Here is a 12,430-nt window from a genome sequence, read left to right on the forward strand (position 1 = left end):
CTGTTAATTCTCTTACAGATCTTCCTTGATTTATGAGGGGGCTACATCCCAATGAACACCTTGTAATTTGAAAATATCAAAAGTCGAAAATGCATTTAATACACCTATCCTATTGAACATGATAGCTTAGCCTAGCCTACCTTAGACGTGCTCAGAACACTCATGTTAACCTACAGTTGGGCAAAAGCATCTAACACAAAACCTATTTTATTATAGAGTTTGGACTATCACATGTAATTCATTGAATACCGTACTGAACGTGAAAAACAGCCTGGTTGTCTGGGTATAGAACAGTTGTCAGTGTATCAGTTGTTGACCCTTGTGATTGTGTGGCTGACGGGGAGCTGCAGCTCGCTACCCTGTCCAGTGTCATGAGAGATGATAATACTGCATATTACTAGCCAGAGAAAAGATCCACATTCAAAATTTGAAGTACAGTTTCCGTTGAGTGCATATCACTTTCATACCATCATAAAGTCAACAATCATAACTCAAACCATTGTAAGTTGGGGACCATCTGTACTTACTTATTTTTTAGTTCTCATGATACAAATTGTTGGATAAACTTGGTTATTTGTCTTGAAGAATGTAGCATGGTTGGGATTTTGATTAGTTCCTCATGGTATCATTTAACTTGTTTCTCTCTTTCCCAATATTTTCCGTAAACTGGCAGAGAGACCTTGAGGCTCCATTCAATTCAAGTTCAACTGTTTTCATTGAGAATAACTCAAAGGCACTGCTGTAAACATCCTAGTGTATCTTGGAATTAGGCACCCGATCTCTGTCCCATTTGCAGTGGCGTGAGAATGATTACTAGGTTCATGGGCCCCAACCAATATTGTGAAGTTAGCAAGCTTTCACCCAATAGTTTGGTATTTATTCGTGGTCTTTGGTGACATTCATTATTTCTTTAACGGTTGCAAAAATAATGATTTTCTAATTCTGTTCTATACTTGTTACCCAGAATTGTTCTATGAAAAGGAACTTCCCTTCATAAACTATTGTTCACCTTCACATACCATTCATGCAGGAAAATCAGAATAAAAGCTTGACTCTGATACTTTATTTATCCATTTTCAGCAAAATATGCAACCTGCAGAGATCCTAATTTTCTGGCTCTCATTATCCTTTTGACAGAGTCAGCATAGTCTTCTATAGCATCCCCTGACTTCTCATACAAAGAGAGTTTCAGCCTCATTTCTCCCAAGGCTTGCTCCAAACATAGAATCTGTCATTTCTCCAAGGAGCCTTGGTTCTTTTTTATCAAGAAATTGTATTTTTACAACATAGACTGGGCTATAAAAGGGCTTATTGCCATTGGATTGCCATTAACTTAAGACCTTCTCAGTGAGCAAATTTGGGGGAAACATTTTATGACAATGAGAAACAATAAGTTCATATTATATTTTTCTATTCACATCTAAGACTACAAGGTTTTTACTTTGATTTTACACTTGTATCTTTTTTCACACTGAAAATCTTTTAACAGCTTTATTGAGATATCTTTGACACATAAAAATTTTACATATTTAAGGTGTACAACTTGATGTTTTTTTAATTTATTTTTTTTAAATATTTTATTTATTTATTTGACAGAGAGAGAGCAAGAGAGGGAACACAAGCAGGGGGAGTGGGAGAGGGAGAAGCAGGCTTCCCGCTGAGCGGGGAGCCCGATGCGGGGCTTGATCCCAGGACCCCGGGAACGTGACCTGAGCCGAAGGCAGACGCTTAACGACTGAGCCACCCAGGCGCCCCAACTGGATGTTTTGATATAGGTATACATGTGTAAAGATCACCACAATCAAGCTAATTAACATATCCATCACTTCTACATAATTACCATTCATGTATGCAGTGAAATTTAATTTGAGATGTAGCTTCCTAACAAATGTAAATATACAGCACAGCGTCAACTATGGTCGCCATGCTGTACATTAGATCTCTAGAACATATTCATCTTATACAGCTGAAAGTTTGTACCCTTTGACCAACTTCACTCCAATTCCCTCTCCCCGCCCCCCGCCCCCAGTGCCTGCAACCACCATTCTGCTCTCTGCTACTAGGGGTTGACTATTTTAGATTCCACATATAAGAGAGATACTGTACTATTTCTTCTTCTGTGTCTTGCTTAGTTCACTTGGCATTCTGTCCTCCAGGTTCATCCATGTTTTTGCAGATGGCAGGATTTCCTTCTTTTTTATGGCAGAATAATATTCCAGTGTGTAAATAAATAAATAAATAAATAATCACATTTTCTTTATCCATTCATCTTGCAAAGCACCGAGACATCGGATCGCTGGACCACATAGTAGTTCTATTTTAAATTTTTTAAAAACCTCCCTACCATTTTCCATAGTGGCTGTACTAACTGACATTCCCACCAGCAGTGCACAGGAGTTCCCTTTCTTTCACAACCTCACAAATACTGAAAATCTTGATTTCTAATCACAGTAACATAATTACTTATTTGCTTTAGGTAAAATATGCCCATAGTAATTACAAAAACACCAATGGTAATACGGGTGTTTTAATTAATATTAGCACCAATATTAATTTTACTACTAGCAATAAAGTCACAGTACAGTTTAAGATTTCTTTGCGTTTCTTTCTGTCCTCAGGAGATATCCCACTAGAGATGTACGAACAGTATACTGTGTTTTGAAGTCATTTGAGGTTATTGCTTTTTCTACATGCTTATGACATCACCCTGATATATAACTAAGTTTGTTTGTTCCAATTTATGGTCAATTGTTTTTATTTTTTTAAACTCCAGTATAATAGGGGTGCATGTATCTTTTCAAATGAGTGTTTTCATATTCTTTGGGTAAATACCCAGTAGTGGAGTGACTGGATTGTATGGTAATTCTATTTTTAGTTTTTTAAAGGAATCTCCCTACTGTTTACCGCAGTAGCTGCACCAGTTTGCACTCCCACCAAGGGTGCACGAGAGTTCCCTTTTCTCAACATCCTCGCCAACACTTGTATTTTGTGTTTTTTACTTTGGCCATTCTGGCAGGTGTGAGGTAATATCTCAGCGTGGTTTTGATTTGCATTTTCCCGATGATTAGCGATGTTGAGCATCTTTTCATTTGTCTGTTGGCCATCTGGATGTCTTCTTTGGAGAAACATCTGTTCATATCTTCTGCTTATTTTGATTGGATTATTTGGGTTTTTTGGTGTTGAGTTGTATAAGTTCTTTATATATTTTGGATACTGACCCTTTAGAAACAAAACAAATGAGCAAAGAATAAAAGAGACAAAAAACAGACTCGTAACTATGGAGAACAAACTGATGATTGCCAGAGGGGAGGTGGGTAGTGGGGAATGAGTGAAATAGGTGATGGGGATGAAGAGTACACTCATCATGATGAGCACTTAATAATGTATAGAATCGTTGAATCACTGTATTGTACACAAGTTAATATAACACTGTATGTTAACTATACTGGAATTAAATAAATAATAAATACCAAAAAATTAAAAAGGGATTTTTAACACCATAAATAAATAAATAAATACATAAACCAACTCCAAATCCATCTAATATATTATATATATTACCCTTTTATAAGATGACCCACACACACAAAAATTGAGATAATTCCATAATCCTTATGTTCCTGGTTCACAATACAACTCATAATTATATTTGCTAATTCCACAATTACATAAATATGCACGCACATACACCCATGATAGTGAACACACACACACAACACTAAAATGATAGTGAATATAAGCAGTCACTGGATGTTCCTCTTTAGCATTCATAAAGCCAAAGGTTGGTATGATGCCATCAACTGCCTTAATAGGCGGGGTCCACACCTTTGCTTTATAGTAATACTCTTTGGATCATTGTATGGAGCCAGTACTTGGATATTTTACTGTACTTTCCCATATGATGGCAGGGGTGATCCTGGGGCATAAAACTTCATCAAAGTGACAGTAACATCAAATAAATAAATAAGTGAATAAATAATAAAAACATAAAGAATAAAAAAAGGGGCACCTGGGTGGCTCAGTCGGTTAAGCAGCCAACTCTTGGTTTTGGCTCAGGTCATGATCTCAGGGTCCTGGGATCAAGCCCCACCTCAGGCTCCCTGCTCAGCCGGGAGTTTGCTTGAGGATTTCTCTCCCTCTCCCTCTGCCCCTACCCCCACGCGTGCTCTCTCTCTCTCTGAAATAAATAAATAAAGGTTTTTTAAAAATGCCAGTAACATCCTTAGATTGCAGGCAAATCACGAGAAGCTAGGGAAAAGCAAAGAATTCTTCCCTACAGGTTTCAAAGGAAGGATGGCCCTGCTGACACCTTGATTCAGACTTCTAGCCTCCAGAACTGTGAGAAACTAAATTTCTCTTGTTTTAAACAAAAAAATAATAATGATGACAGTAATGTCCTTGACAGTTCAGGAAGGAGAGGTTCTATCATTATAAAGTAGAAACTGTGATCCTGAGTTCATGAATCTGGTTTCAAATCTTGGCTCTACCACTTAGAAGCTCTTAAATCTCAGATAGAAGAAGATGTGAAAGTCAAAGATATTCTTAGAAGGTTGTGAACCTCAGACCTGACTTAACCATGCCTCAAATCCGTTAGCACTGGAGCTCCTTGTAAATAAAATCTTTGCATGCTGCCCAGCTTTGGTGGCATACCTGGACTTCACCTAGGTCCATTCAGTGGGCACATATGACAGATGCACAATGAGGAGGGAAGAGAAATTTGTTCTCACTCTTTTCAGATGTAGCAGCTCCTAGAAAAACCAACTGAAATTGTATCTGATTCAAGGTGGTCATGGATGGAAGGTCACTAAGAATCCGGATGTCCACTGTCTACCCCTCCCCACCCCCACATTGTATGTGAACTTCTTGTATTTCTCAGAGTAGAAATTTAAGATTTATACTCCCTGAAGAGAAACCACACTTACCCAGGGCTTTGAAAAAGTTCATAATATTTATTTGCAAAAAGAACTTCACAGACGTTATGCTAGCATTTCGCTTCAAACCATGGGCATAGATATTACCTAGGGAACTAGTAATTTTAGTAGATAGATACCAAAGTCACTGGAAGACAAATGATCCAGAATCTAGATTCAGCTATTAGAGAAGAATGAGTTTATCTGATAAACAAGTTGCTTTAGCCTTTTTTTTTTTTTGCTTGTCGGTTGGATCAAGTTGCACCATCTCAAAAACCAGTTGCCAAGCAACAGATAAAGCTTCCATTGGACCGTGAAAGATCCAGCTTAATAAATCTTTTAGCTAACCTCTTTCTTTGAAAATTATGTTCCCCAACATTCCCCAGGTATATAACCTGTAAGGTAGAAGATTTTTAGCTCCACAATTTATTATCTAAGGTACAAATTCCACTTGGACATCAATATGCTGTTATGGTTGACATTTCATTTTAAAATGAACTCAAAGAAGAGACCCAGCAGGAAGGTAGGTGGGCTAGTGTCCAGGGTGTTTTCTTTGAGCTGGGCTCCGATGGAAGAGGATACTCCAGAGGTAACTCAGGATCAAAAGTAGCATATGTATTAATGAAGACAGAGATAACCAGATTTGAAGCCCAGTTCCATTACTTATCAGCTCTGGATGTTAAACAAGACTTTTTAATCTATCTGAGTCTTAGAGTTCTCATCTGTAAAATAGCAATCATAATAACAGAATGTGCCTTACGAGGTTATTGAAAGGATTAAATGAGAGAATACATGTAAAATGTTTAGTAGGATGTCCAGAATACAGAAAACACCCAACAAACGTTCACTGGTGTGATTTTACACTCCTGGCACCTTTGTCCCCTCCCTATTCTGGGCCACAGCTTCTAGTCTCTGAGCATCCTCCTGAACTTCCTTATTTAGGCCATCGTGCATTTGCCTTTTCCCAATGTTTGATTAACTGCTTAGTGTAGAGGAAGGAGCAAACTGCTTGGCATCATGACACCTGGGTTCAAACTCAGATTTACTGGGGCGCCTGGGTGGCTCAGTCAGTTGAGCGTCTGACTCTTGGTTTCGGCTCAGGTCATGATCTCAGGGTCATGAGACTGAGCCCCGCATAGGGTTCCACGCTCGGCACGGAGTCTGCTCTGCTTGTCCCTCTCCCTCTGCTCCTTACCCTGCTCGCGTGCTCGCTCTCTCTCTCTCTCTCTCTCTCTCTCTCTCTCAAATAAATAAATAAATAAAATATTTCTTTAAAAAACTCAGATTTACCTCATAGTCATCCTATGACCTTGGAAAAAAGATGAAGCTAAATGCACACAGGTGTGGCACTAATGATCAGGCACTGCGAGTGAACTGCCTCAGCCCATGTGAATCCCAGAGAAGGATACAGGTTACAGTTGCCGTGGCTCCGAACGTGCACAGTAACAGTTAGATGGCACAGGCCCCTGGCTTCTGCTCAGATCCCTTTCAATTCAGCAGTGGCCACAGGCATCTCTGGATTAACAAAAGCTCTTCGTCAGCAACCAGATCCGTACCCTTGGGAGTAAGGCATCCACCTTCCCTGCCACCATTCTCCTTACTTAGCCAAACATACTTCCTCTGCTCCTAGGCGAAAGGAGGGAAGCTTGCTTATACTTAATTATTTACTTATTTATAGGCAGGGCAGGGTACTTCAGTCATCAGATCAGAACACAGTTTCATTAGCTGTTATTATATCATTCCTTGGATAAGCTCTCTGGCTCTCCGTTTCCTACTCTTCACAGCTAAGATTGTCACACGACCCTATTGCTTCCTGCAGCGGCTACCTCCATACTACCTTTGGGTATCCTATTATGCTTTCAGTTACTTGGTTAAGAACCTATACAATTAGTGATTTTCTATGTGATGATCAATTGTATTACCAAGTAAAAGCACTTTACTAGATTCTAAAGTATGCTACAGTCTTAGATATCCATTGCAATAATCCCTGACTGACTTCCCTGCCCGTCTCTGCTCTAGTTGCTACACAGCCCATTTTTTTGTCCCCCACCAGCACCAGGACACGGCCCTGCTCATTCACCCCTGACTCCGTAGTTCACACCACAGGGAATTTCAGCTCATGTCCATGTGTGCAGAGTTCTCCAAAACTTGGTCCCATGTTTACTATCCAATCTAACATCCCATTGAGATGGCAACTTGAAAGGGATATCCGGAAAGACTACTCAGCGAGGAAAGACCCTTGGAAAAAATATTTCAGTTGAAATACAAAATGGAAATAGAAAACAGTCAAGTAACTAGTGAGTGAACCTCCACGTGGAGAAAGCCAAAGCTATAGTTGAGTACAGGAAATCTGAGAAGGGGAAGGCGTAGATGAAGAAAGAGAAGTTGACGGGAGGAAAAAAAAAAAATAGGTTGACAGGAAGGAAGAAAAGAGAGAAAATCAACACACTGGGAAGTTCCCAGAATGAAAATCAGAAAGGGCCCTTCCTGTTTTGGAATAAGGATCATAGAACTTACTCTCTCTAGAATAAGAGGAAGACTAGTAAGATCGGAGAGTAATGTAGGATGTAGACATCTAAGCTTCAGGCACTACCATATATAGGCTGGGGACAGTGGTGTAGGAGGGCCACCACTGAGTAGAAGAGGATTGGCCTTCCCTAAATCATCTTCACACCACCATTGTCCTGTCCAGCACAAGAGAAAATTGAGCTTAGCGTATAGCCAAGGCTCCTGGTTATTACAAAATGTAAGAACATTTAGCAGACCTCAGTTCCCCCCAGGAGTTCTGTGAGGGCTGAGATCGGTACCAAGGATAAACCTATTTCTTTTGAGGGTTGGAAAGTTCTCATCTTTATGCTTCAGTTATTCCCTGGCACTTGCTTTCTCATGCTTTCATCCCTATCTTGTAAAATGGAAAGAAATAAATTTGGACCCAATCTACCACTTTTCTCGCTTACCCTTATTGGAGTCTTCTCTGACAGTTTTGGTCAATCCAGAATGAGGCAGAAGTAAGATATTCCTTATAGCCTACATGCTAGTTACATTTATAATGTTGTGTTTCCAATCATACATAGGAAATGTCACTTTCCCTAAAATATACAATCATGATTTAAGGAGGCTGGTTAAAAACCTTTCATTCACTCTGAAATGGAGATGACTCGAGAATATGTTCACCTGTACATAAGCAAAAGTGTTCGCATTAAGAAGAGGAGGGCTTCCACAAAAGGGATTACAGTATTCATTAATGATGCTGGTGTGCCTCCTCCCTCCAGCAAGTTTTTCCATTCAAATCTTCCATTTTTATATTAAACAGTATTATTTGTGGCAGTGGGCAAGTTTGAGGGCCCGACATATCATTCATATAGGGCAGGACTTGGCAAACTACAGTGCACTGAATTTGACCTCAAAGTCATTGTCAACCCTGGCTAAGGGGCAATGTGGGTGGAGTGGAGAAATGGGTAGAACCAAGCATGTGGGGACTGTGGAGGGAAAAGAAAATGCGGGGTCATATAAATTTTCCAAGTTTCACTATCCTCAACTGCACATGAGGATAACGGTTAATCTCATCCCTCTATGTTGATAATTAATGAAATAACAAAAAAAATGTCAATGTGATATGCAGAGCCTTAGCAACATACTTAATGTCCCTTTAGTTATTCCTTCTCTACCATTACCTCTCACCTTTCTTTCTGGAACTCTATTAGATATATGTTAGAGCTTTTCCTGTTATCATTCATGTCCCTTAATCTCTTCCCATTTTTTAAAAATCTTTATCACTTTAGGTTTAGTGCTAATTTTTTCCAAGCTGTCTTCCAGTTCACTAATTCCTTCTTCAGGTGGGCCAAATCGGCTGTTTAAAAGCTGCGATAACTTTTTTAAAATTCAGTGATGTTTTTCATTTCTTGACATTACGTTTGGTTCTTTTTCAAGGGCATGTGCTATTTTAAAAATATCTTGTTTATTCTTTAAGTTTAGTTTTGATTCTTCCTTTTCCCTCTGAATTACTTTTAAATACACTTTTTAAAAACATTCTTCAGCTGGATTTGTTATCTCAAGCTCTATGGAATCCTGTGGTTTTGTCTTTTGACCCTTTCTCAAAATAAATCATTTCTTCAGGTAGTTTCTTTTTTCTTCTTCTTCCTGTAGTTTATAAATTTTTACTGTGAGATCATCTTCATCAGGATTCCCCCCCCCCCCCGGATAAGGGTCACAGCCGCCTTAAATTGTAGCAGTGTTGCAACAGAACAGTTTTAAATTGTTTCTATTAAAGTACTCAAGGAGCCTTATCCATTCTTGATCAATTTTTATGTTAATTTCACAGCTTGGAGAAATCCTGCACAAAGTGAGTCATGTAAATTTAGCCTCCACACCCCGGCATAATGTTGGCCCGAGGCTTCAATTTTCACACAAGAATGTTTTTTCATCTACCTCCTAATGATAAAAACAAGAGAGGCAAGCTTCCTTGTGCATATGTGGGACAGTGGGCAGAGTGTTTCTTGTTCCTCCTTTACCAAGGGAGCAACACTTCCATGTCCTGGGCTTATGCAGAGGTCTTGTTCCAGCACCTCCCCTCTGCATTGTATAGGCTGATGGCCATACATTCAGTTATTATGTGGACACTAAAATCTCAAGCCCTGGTCTGGTTATCTATTGCTGTGTAACAAACAACTCCGAAACTGACTGGCGTAAAACAAAAACAACCTATCGTTATCTCTCATGAGTCTATAGGTTGACTGAGTTCAGAGAGGTATTTTTCTACTCCATATGAGTATTAGCTGGGCTGAAGTCATTTGGAGGATTTACTGGAGATGAAACATTCATGATGGCTCACTGAGATTGCTGCAAGTTGATGCTAGCTGTTGACTGGGGGCTCAGCTAGGGCTTTTGGATAGGATGCTTTGGTGCTCTTCCATATGACCACTCAATGAGGCTGGCTTGAGCTTCACTCAGCAAAGCAGCTGGATTTCAAGAGGGAGCCTTCCAGGAGGAGAAAGGTGAAGCTGTAGATCACTTAAGTCATGGCCTTGAATATCACACGGCATAATTTCTGTCTCTTTTTATGGGTCAAAGCAAGTAATAGGTCAGCCTCCCTACAAATGGAATTTCCACTTCTTGATGGAAAGGGGGGGGCAAAAAAATGTGTGGCTATCTTTAATCTACTTCTGACTCTATCCCACTAAGGCCTATATTTGGTCCCTTTCCCTCAAACCCTTCTGATCTTCCTTTCGTAAAATTCCACTATAAATTTGCATTCCTTTTTTGATTTTGGCAACTGAAAATTAATCTCATTTTTCCTTTCGAACTCAAGTGAATGCTTTTTTTTTTTTCATTTTACTGTAGTCCTCACTTTTGAGTTTTTAGTTTGAGCATATTCTTGTCAGCTTTCTTGCTAGAACACCATTATTTCTTTTGTGTACTCCAATGCTTAGCAAACTAAGATGTGTTTGTTAAACAAAGCCAACTCACAGTTACTATTTTTCATAAAGCAACAAGATTTTTCTGCTATGCCAATGAGGAATTTCTGCCACAGAGAAGAAAGATACAACATTTGTACATGTGGTCTGTGGCACCACAGGCACACGATTTGCCGGATCTCTCTCTTCTATCTAGGAAACATTGCTCCCAAGTTGTTCATTCTCTGCTAAGCAATAGAAGGGCTGTATCCAACAATGGTACAGCAATTTGCCTTCCATTATTAGAATTAAGTCAAAAGAAGCTCATTTGAGCCCAGTGGTCATACAGGATCAGGAATCACCAGAGAAAACCAGGATGGTAAGTTCTGCCTTATAGGTGCTGAGCAATAAAGCAAAGAAATGGAACAGAGAATTCACCCTGTTTCTGTTTTCATCCAAGATCTCATGTTCCTTTTAACTGCTAAGACTTCCAAAAAAGATGCATTTGGTATGGAGTATTGTTTTGGCCCTGCTGACAGAAGGAATCCACCTTCCTTCTAATTCCAGAGTTGTATCCATGTCCATTTAGTGTGGCTCATTTCTTTTCTAAATGAAATGAAATTTGCATTTATATAGCCCCTAACATCCCACAAGGGATACTAAAAAGCCCTCCATGACAGAAACTATTCACAAGCTTGGAATTAAAGCTCCTGCAGCAGACAGATCCATCTTCAAAGTCTTAGACCACCTAATGCTGCCTGCTCTGAGTGTTCAATGGGTTAGGAATAAGAAGGCTAGTAAGTAAAGTTTTAGGTACTTCTTCCCCCAGCTTTATTAAGATATAATTGACATACAGCACATTAAGTTCAAGGTGTACGAAGTAATGATTTGGTACATGTATATATTGTGTAACGCCTACCATAGTAAGGTTAGTTAACATCTCCCTCACCTTACATAATTACCATTTTTTTCATTGTGAGAACATTTAAGATCTTTCTTGGCAACTTTCAAGTATATAATTCAGTATTCCTAGCTACAGTCACCATGCTGTACATTAAATCTCCAGAATGTATTCATCTTATAACTGGAAGTTATTCCACATATATGTGAAATCTTTAAAAAGCCTAAATCATGGAAACAGAGAGTGCAGTGGCGGTTACCAGGGGCTGGGGGGCATAGATGCTGAGATGTTGGCCAAAGGGCACAGACTTCTGTTATAAGGCAAATAAGTTCCAAGGATCTAATGCACAGCACGGTGACTATAGTTAACGATACTCTATTGTATATTTGAAAGTTGCTAAGAGTAGATTATAAATGTTCTGACCACACACACACACACACACACAGAGAGAGAGAGAGAGAAGGGTAATTATTTGAAGTGATGGATGTGTTAACTCACCTAATTGAGGTAATCATTTTGCAATATATATGTGTATCAGATCATTACATTTGTATACCTTAAAATTGTATGTGTCAATTATATCTCAACAGAGCTGGAAAGAAATGAAACACTTCTTCCTTCCATTCCTTTGAGAAGGGGAGAAATTTAAGAATATTTTTTTCTACTAACAAAACTATGACACAGCCAACTTAGTCAACAGAAAATCAAACCTATCACTCATTTAAACGGTTTAACCATTAACATCATGACCAAAATGATGAGGTTGGTTGTGTCACAGCCAATATGGACTAGCCATACTCAGATGTGAACTTTTATTAACCTTCTATATGTTCATGGGGAATACTAACTACGGAACACTTTGTGTCTCCACTTTGTCTTTTGGCTGATATATGAAAATAATAAATACTGCATTCCAAAGAGAACAAAAATGTCAAAATTACTGCTTGAGAAACAATTAGATGACCATTTTTATTGAAGATACAGAGTATCAATAAAGATGAGATTTAGAGAGAATTTTTGAGGAAAATTCCCTTGAACAGAGCTAGATTGTGAACCCTGTCATCCCAAGGAGTGTGTGGTATGCCTGTCCTTCATTTCTAGCAAGAGAGGTTTGACATCGTGCAGTCATGTTAAGGGGGACACATTGGCCAGATCTCTGACTCCCACCTGCAAAACCTGAAAGCAAAGGACAGGGGGTTGGGTTGGGACTGGTCTAGTAAGGCAGA

The sequence above is a fragment of the Callorhinus ursinus genome, unplaced genomic scaffold, assembly GCF_003265705.2.
Source record: "Callorhinus ursinus isolate GAN/ISIS: 27379988/994484 unplaced genomic scaffold, GSC_fseal_2.0 scaffold16, whole genome shotgun sequence".
NCBI lineage: Eukaryota > Metazoa > Chordata > Mammalia > Carnivora > Otariidae > Callorhinus > Callorhinus ursinus.